The following is a 9,017-nucleotide window of genomic DNA, read 5'->3' as shown; positions in this document are numbered from 1 at the left end:
ATGGCATCGGACCTGATGGCAGCACAGTGCGACCCCACAACTGCGGAGGGATAACCAACTCCACACACACAACGCCAGTGGTGGGGATGGAAAAAGCCGTCGCTTCACTCGGTTGCGAGCCGTTGGGAAGGGATAGGATCGTGTCAGTGTGAGAATAATGGCGAGTGAGGGGAAATAGTGGCGCTAGTGTCGCCGGGCAGTCGCTGTCGCGCCAGGCACTAGTCTCCAGCCCGAGCAGTCGCAATTCCGTCGCCTAACCAACGCATCGCTCGCCTCTTTTACCTTTTCAACCCTTTGTCGTAATCAAAAGAGAAAAAAAATAGCGCATACGAGGCTTAATACCCGCTAAGCTGCATCCAATACGCCTGTGTGTGTCCCCGCTCCCCACTCGGTACTCCCAAAGTCACTGGGTTTTCCGAGAGAAACCTATTCGCTATCTCCCCCACCTTCAATTTTTTTTTTATCTAAATACGAGGAAAGAACTGGCTTCGCGCTCGGAGGTGTCGCTTACCGCTGAATATCAGAGTGTGTAGGCGCGCGTTTTTTTTTTTCAGAATACTCGCGAGTTGTTGTTTTTTTGGTTTATTTTATTGTTGGTGTGAAATTGAGAACAGTGGGTGATTGTTCGGTTATTGAACAACAGTTTTGGCAGATGAATTGAGAGCAGTCGTCTGACTTTTGTGGAGAGACTATTATTTGTGTGACTGTTTTGTTTATGGTGAGAGGATATTTGTTGACATCGGGGGCTGATATGAGTCGGAGAGGCTACGGTGAACGCGTGCACTCGGACCGGCGTTATCAGTGAATTTGTATTTGTTTAAGGAAAGTGTCTCGAAGGGTCCCGTGACTGCACGACGCAGGAGAACGAAGTAAGTGCGATCATTCGAAAGGGGTTTTTTTTTTCATTGCTCGCATGTCAGGTTGATTCGGTGGAGTGACGTATGCGTCGTAACAGTGAACGTGGAGTTTAACGGTAGAGCACCAGTGGAAATGAGTTGTGGGAATGAAATATGAGGAGAAAAATCGGCGTTTTTTCAGCGGCCACGGTTATCGCACTCCGACAACTTTTATTTTCCTTTGCACGGGGAGACCTAGCTTTACGCGGATCGTACACGCGCTCAGTCACATTACGGATTTTCCTATTAAGGCTGTAATGACGGTGGGTCGTTAGAGCCAATCAGTTTCTATATTTTTTCACATTTATGCTTATCGGTGGTCGATCTGTCAATGGATCGTTAGAGTTCAATAGCACCAATTTGTTTTTTTTTGGATCGCGTGGGGCTTGCCTGGGATTGATAGTTTTTGATAATTTTTATTTCAAAAATAGATTTGTTTTTAGATTTTTTTTTGTTTACGCTTTTCAAAAGAAATTTATTCTATTTGCGAGGGAGAAATGTAGGTTCTAGCACTATTTTTTCGTTATTCATTGCTCCCATATGTATTTTGCTCACGACGAATGCGCGTTTTATATAAAACGAGGGACAGTAGTTTGTCCTTTCGGCTGTTTAATAATCACAGACAACAAATTAATTCTCAAATGAAGAATATTAATGTTATGGAGCAATCTTGGAACTTAGGGAGAAAATATTTCTCGACAAACGTCCCGTTATAAAAGATATTTAAAAAAAAAACAGCAGAGTTCTTAAACAAGTCTTACTCGTGTCAAAAAATCGTTTTTGAAAATTATTTACAAAGGATTTTGCTGGGGCAAACAGGCGGCGTGCGACGGGATTGATAATTTTTATTGCAAAAATAGATTTGTTTTTAGATTTTTTTGTTTACGCTTTTCAAAAGAAATTTATTCTATTTGCGAGGGAGAGATGTAGGTTCTAGCACTATTTTTTCGTTATTCATTGCTCCCATATGTATTTTGCTCACGGCGAATGCGCGTTTTATATAAAACGAGGGACAGTAGTTTGTCCTTTCGGCTGTTTAATAATCACAGACAACAAATTAATTCTCAAATGAAGAATATTAATGTTATGGTAGCAATCTTGGAACTTAGGGAGAAAATATTTCTCGATAAACGTCCCGTTATAAAAGATATTTTTAAAAAAACAGCAGAGTTCTTAAACAAGTCTTACTCGTGTCAAAAAATCGTTTTTGAAAATTATTTACAAAGGATTTTGCTGGGGCAAACAGGCGGCGTGCGACGGGATTGATCATTTTTATTGCAAAAATAGATTTGTTTTTAGATTTTTTTGTTTACGCTTTTCAAAAGAAATTTATTCTATTTGCGAGGGAGAGATGTAGGTTCTAGCACTATTTTTTCGTTATTCATTGCTCCCATATGTATTTTGCTCACGGCGAATGCGCGTTTTATATAAAACGAGGGACAGTAGTTTGTCCTTTCGGCTGTTTAATAATCACAGACAACAAATTAATTCTCAAATGAAGAATATTAATGTTATGGAGCAATCTTGGAACTTAGGGAGAAAATATTTCTCGATAAATGTCCCGTTATAAAAGATATTAAAAAAAAAACAGCAGAGTTCTTAAACAAGTTTTACTTGTGTTAAAAAATTGTTTTTGAAAATTATTTAGGAACGATTTTGTTGGGCCAAACGGGCGGCATACGCCGAGATTGATAATTTTTACTCCAAAAATAGATTTACTTTTAGATTTATTTATTTATTTTAGGAATAGTAGTTTGTCGTTTTGGTTATTTGATAGTCACTGACGAAGAATTAATTCTCAAATGAAATAATATTAATGTTATGGCAGCGTTGTTCGAACTTAGGGAGAAAACATTTCTTGATAAACCTCTGTCTATAAAAGATATTTTTAAAAAACAGCAGAGTTCTCAAACAAGTTTTACTTGTGTCAAAAAATGGTTTTTTAAAATTATCAAGAAAGGATTTTGTAGGGTAAAACGTGTGAAGCTTGCGTCGAGATTGAAAATTTTTATTGCAAAAATAAATTCATTCTTTTCAAGAAAATTTTATTCTTGAAATGTCATGGAAACTATGCTAGTAATTCTCATGAGAGTGACATTGAATTCGATTTAGGAGAAAAATTGTTATGAAATTCCAAGTTTTAGATAGAATTCTACGAAATTCATGAGTTTTTAGTGGGAGTGAGACGGAAATTCCACAACTTGATTGAATTTTCAATGGAATATTGAGAAACAGAATCACCTGAATTTTAAAAATTGCCCTGCGTTTTCGGAATTTTCACCGAATGATTGAACTGGAAAATCAAGTATTTTACTTATTTCCAGATCATTCAAACTGAAAATCACTGGAATACTTGATTTTTCAATGACGAGATTTCCGGAAATTTCAGTGGAAATCAAACCGAAATTTAAAATGACAAAAATTCGGGATTTAACCCGGAAAATTCAGACAAAAATTTGTAACAGTGTCCCAAAGATATTTTTATCCTGAAAAGGCACCTTCTTGCATGAACGATCCGCCTCTTAAGCCAAATATTTCGTTGTCGTTGAAAGCATAGCAGTTATTCATGCTGAGACTTTCAAATTCGAACCAAACAATAATTTTTTAGGAATTTTCAATTAACAATTTTGTTGTCCCAAACAAAACCTGTTCGTTTTTCTCTCAAGTAGTGGCTGCGCCGGGAAAAAGTGTCTCAAATTAGGACAATTTTGTCCCTGAAACGAGGGGACAACTCTCTTGACTGATGCCAGTGAGTTTTATTCAATATTTTTCGAGAGATGTTTCTTGATCGTTTCATCATCTTCGTCACTCGTAGTGGGTCTGACACCACTGGCTTCCTACGTGTCTCCTGTTGCCCAGGGGATGACGTCATATCGGAGTAATAACGAGTCTCCCTGTCGGTCTCTCTTTGGGTTGTCTCTCGCTCTAGTATTCTAGCCGATAAGCCCCCGCAGCTCCCCGCATACTCGTTAGCGCGGGGACGTTGCAGTGTGCGAGAGTTGAGAATTTCATGGGTTCAACAGCTCGGGTCCATTCTCGGGCTGTCGTTCGAGCGTTCGAAAAACATCTCGTCATATTTTAGGTGTGGGGCTCGGAATTGCTGGTGGGCGCGGGGTATTTTCATTTTTTAGACGGGGAGAGGGGTTTTTCCGGTAGTGATAGGGTACATCTGGAATGTGGGGCATTATGGGCGGGGAGGACGTGATGCTTTTGAAAGGAGAGGGATTTTCTGGACGTTTTGAGGAGAGTGGTATTCTCACACGAAGAGAAATATTCAATAAACATTAATAAATTAGGGAAGTCTCGTCTTTATGCCACTTAAAATTCTGGAATTTTCCCTGAATTTTCACACGGAGAGAAATATTCAATAAAAATTACGTATCTCTTTCGTAATTCCGTGTGTATTCCACGGAATTTTTTCAGAGCGTTCCGTAATTTTTATCTGAATCTCCTGTGAAAAATTACGATACCGTCACTTAAATTTTCTGAGTCGATTCCGTAATCGGTGAGCGCATTGTGAGTTCCGTCATTTTTACTGAACATTTCTCTACGTGCAGGAAAAATAGCCCACAGCCCCAGAACGAGCTAAACGCTAACGAACTTAAAAAATTTCCCTTGGTCTATTTTTTCCGGGATTTATTGCGTGAAGTCTTCTTATTGGAATTTTTCTCAAATAATAATATGTGAATAATACATGATAATGAATTAATTTGTGGTGCACATTCGAGATAAAGCGAGGAACTCTCTTAATTCAGGGATATTTTTCTCAGGCGAGGAGGAAGTGGAGATGTTTTTAAAACAGAAGAGAGAGATTTCTGGAGGAGTCTAAGGGAGTTTTATTTGGGATTTGGAAAGAATTTCATGTTTTTTTAATAGAACAGACGTTTTTGTAACTGGTGACGTTTCCTACAAAAATTGTCTCAATTTTTTTTCTTAAAGTCACTGGTTATTCAGATGATAATTTTGTATTTAGCGAGATGAGGAAAATTGTTCTAGTACGTCTTGTCGTTCTACTATTGTCTTCAATCTTCTTATTATCATCTTTCCCAAATGGCACTTCATAATTAAATCATTTGTGGTGAACATGTGAGATTAAGTGAGAAACTCTCTTAATTGCGGGATATTTTTCCCAATTCAAGATTATTTTTCGCCCATTATGGGGCTGTGGTCTCGTAATATGGGCGAGGAGGACACGAGATGTTTTTCAAACGGGAGAGAGGGATTTTCAAGAGGTATTGAGGGGATTTTTGTTCGAGATTTAAAGAGCATTCGATGTTTTTTTCGGAACAGGAAAGACCTTTTTGTAACTGTTGACATTTCCTAAAGTCACTCATTATTCAGATAATCGCAATGCGAGATAAAATTAGCGCTGCCGTAACTACATGTTCCACGGAGAGAATATTTGATGGAGCGGAACAGATTTACTTGAGGGAAATTAACCAACTTGACAGAAGGAAATTTAATATCTTTCACAAAAATTAAATTTTTGTTGTGATCATCAGAAATATTTCCAGAAGAATTCGAACTGTTGGCAGAAAAAAATGTAATCTATTGTACGACAATCATTTGATGTGAGAGAACTCCATAGGTTTATACCATAGAAAGAATATATTCACGAGGAAAGAATAGTTTTTTCCCAAAAAAAAATTGTCCCTTCGGAATTGTTTAGTTTTGCCAATAACAGTTATCGGCAAGAAAATTCTAGTTTCCTCTGGAAATTATCATTTGTTCCATGGAAATTATAAGTGTTTATTGGACAAAGATATACACTACTCAATAACATTCACTTGATAAAACCGGAGCCTCATATAATTCTCTGTAGAACGAATGTATTTACCCGGAAGACACATAAATGTCTCACGAGATTATCATGTTTTGGTGGAAACTTTCTTTTTTGTCCCCAAGTAAATTGATTGAACACGACAAAAGATCTCTTCAGGGAAACATTAAATTTTTCTCTCCTACTGTGCGAATTTATCGAAACAGGAAAAATCAACTTCACAATTGTCTTAAATCTTCTCATCTTTCTCAAACAACACTCGATAAATTCATACGCGCTCAGCAAACTTTTCACCGTAATTTGCGCGAAATCATTCATCTCAGTAAAACCAATGAAATTCCCGAGAAAAAATTCGCAAAACTTGACCACAATATCCTCCAAAATAATTTATTCACTCTGTTGTCAATATTATTCCCGCATAAATCGAGCAATTGTCCCTGAGTATGAGCGGCTCGCTATCGGCGTTACGACCGGTCGAGATCTCGACATCCTGCCTGGGCGGGAATTCCGCAATTCGAGTTCGACAGCGGGGACGCGCTAAACTCTCCCGACGTATAAATATCTATATACCCACAATGTATTGCAGTGAAATGTCGAGGATATATCGTGGCATGTGGAGCCCCGGCTCGGCGCACTTTAAATGGCAAAGTTTTCAGTGGTTCCTATATATACTCCGATAAAACTTTTTTTTACTTGTGTCTCTTTCTCTCGGCAGTCTATCGATTTACCCGGCAAGTATCTCAACGTCGCGCTTTTGCCTGTCATCTCTCTTGGAATTTTTTTCGTCCCTTTCGTTTCTCCATTTTTTATTTCTCTCCCAAAGTTTGTCAGCGATCAATCTTTCATCCTACGCGCAGTCGATTCCGAGGGAATCACTTCAACTTATACGGGAGACCATTCGTGTTGTAGCAAGTATGTCGCACCATCTGCTTCAAGGCTGGATATATAAGACCGTAAAAAGCACGTGCGAATTTACACTCTATGGAAGGAAAATTCCCGTCTTTATTCGTGTCTTAGTGCGCAGAGAAGGAAGAAACATCGGACGCAATTCGGTGAATTAACTTTGTTATTTTTATTGCGCGAGAGTACATATTTGTTTGATCTGAATTCGACTGCAGTGGATTTAATGAATGAAGTCACTTCTTCAATTTTTACAAGTGTTATTTTTAGAGGAGAAATGAAAATAGGAATCGCTCTTTCTCGGTCCTGTTGAGCCAATTAAACATGACGTTCTCATACTTCACTGCGCGTTATGCCTAGTTGACTGTGCTTGCTTGCTCGTCTAACAACAGCCGCATAGAAAATTTCCATTCATTTGGGTCGTCAGCGACGCGAAAATACTTGACATTATCATAAAAATTCCCGAATTGAGACTCTCGGTCTGTTCTCAGTTTGAAAGATTTTGAAACGCTGGGTATCATCAAGCCCAAGCGAAACATCCGCTTTGAACTTTTCAAGGATCAGCTCTATCGCCAGGTAAATATTAATACTGGAGATAGATAAGGGCGTCGATTGCGACAGTAGGGAGTGGCTCACTACTTCGAATTTTACAAGTGTTATTTTTAAAGAAGACGTGAAAATAGAGAAAATTCTTTCAGACATCGGCATAATCGTTATTTTTATTTGCAGTTAAATTTTGAATGAGTCAATTGCTAATATTACTCACCGGTTTTTTGATTATTATAAAATAACAAATTTAAATATTCAACCAATAATTGAGAAATTTAAATTACCAATTATTGTTTTATTTTGTAAATTTCAATGAAGATAAATAAATATTAATTATTGTAAGGTGAAACTCCTCATAATATTACTAAAGTAAAAAATTAGTTGAAAATTTTAGTCTGAATTTTCCGTGCTGAATTCCGGAAATTTTTATCGCGTTCAAATTCCACTGAAAGTTCGGGAAATCTTGTCATTGAAAAATCAAATATTCCATTGATTTTCCGTTCAAATGATCTGGAAATCAATAAAATAGTGGAATTTTCAGTTCAATTATTTTTTGACAATTCTAAAAAATTCGGAAAATTCAGGGGAAAATGGAAAATTATGTCATTTTGTTTTTGAATATTCATGTTCCATTGAAAATTCAATCAAGTTGTGAAATTTCCATCTCACTCCCACTGAAAACTTGACATTTCATAACCATTTTTTCCCTAAATTCGATTTAATGTCACTCTCATGAGATTTACTACAATATCTTCTATGAAATTTCAAAAAAATTCTAACGGTGTAATGATTGATGCCGTTCTATGCTGTCTTTATTCTCGTAAAACCAATGAAACACGTAAAAAAAATCCTTAAATTGAGTATATTTTATACTCAATTGGGGGATGGCTATTTCAATTCGAAGACGATTCTTTTGTATCAGGCCGGATTGTAGCAAACCCTCTTAGGTCTAATATAAGGGCCAGACCTTAAGTGTCAGAATATAAGGGTCAAAAAGTAGAGGTTAAAAAATGAGGGTCAGAATATTAGAGTGAAAACATTAGTGTCAGAATATAAAAGTAAAAAAAATGTCAAAAAGGTCATATAAGGGCTAAAAACGGTGATCAAGCATAATATATGACCTATATTTAGACCCTCATTGCCTGGCACCCACTTTTTCTACTTTTATATTCTGATCCTAATATTCTGACCCTCTTTTTTTAATCCTAACATTCTGACCCTCACTCCTTCACCTTTACATTCAGGCCCGCAGTTTTTGACTCTAATATTCCGGCCCTCATTCTTTAACCTCCCTTTTTGACCCTTATATTCTCACACTCAGTGTCTGACCCTCATATTACACTTGAGAGCGCCTGGTACAACCCGGGCTGATGCGAAATAATCATCCTCGAATTGAAATCACGTATATTTTTTCCCGTGAACATCACATTTTCAAACTTCCCCTTGAAGTCCGTTATGCCTAGTTGACTATGCTTGTTCATCTAACAACAGCCACATACAAAATTCCCATTCATTTGTGTCGTCAGCGACGCGAAAACACTCGACATCACAAAAAACTCCCGAATTAAGATTCTCGTTCTGATTCTCGTTCTGTTCTCAATTTAAAAGATCTTGAAACGCTGTATATCATCCATCCCAAGCGAAACATCCGCTTTGAACTTTCCGAGGATCAATTCTTTATCGCCAACCAAATATTAATATACTGGAGATAGATGAGGGCGTTGGTTACGGGGGTTCTTTGCCATACTTACTCATCGTAAGTCTTGAATATGCAACTCCTCTCAAGATGAAAATCCGTACAGAGAGAGAAAGAGAGATCTTGAGAAAGATTGACTCCGCGCGAGTGCGTACTTGAGACTGGCATACAAAGCAGCCCGAGTCAGAAGGGGGGG

At 37.7% G+C, this 9,017-nt stretch overlaps 1 protein-coding gene across 1 annotated transcript in view; it reads left to right on the top strand.

Moving 5' to 3' along the window:
* The first annotated feature begins 256 nt into the window (after positions 1–256).
* The window catches only part of LOC107037346, a 227,293-nt gene continuing 218,532 nt past the window's right edge, over positions 257–9,017 (top strand). Inside the window, exon 1 of the mRNA XM_015255860.1 lies at positions 257–869. The gene's annotated coding sequence lies outside the window, so the exon portion shown is untranslated. The remainder of the gene's footprint in view (positions 870–9,017) is intronic.

The sequence above is a fragment of the Diachasma alloeum genome, unplaced genomic scaffold, assembly GCF_001412515.2.
Source record: "Diachasma alloeum isolate Michigan unplaced genomic scaffold, Dall2.0 Dall_scaffold_00217, whole genome shotgun sequence".
NCBI classification, from domain to species: Eukaryota; Metazoa; Arthropoda; class Insecta; order Hymenoptera; family Braconidae; genus Diachasma; species Diachasma alloeum.
The sequence above is the reverse complement of the archived record's forward strand: the minus strand, read 5'-3'. Positions and strand labels throughout refer to the sequence as shown.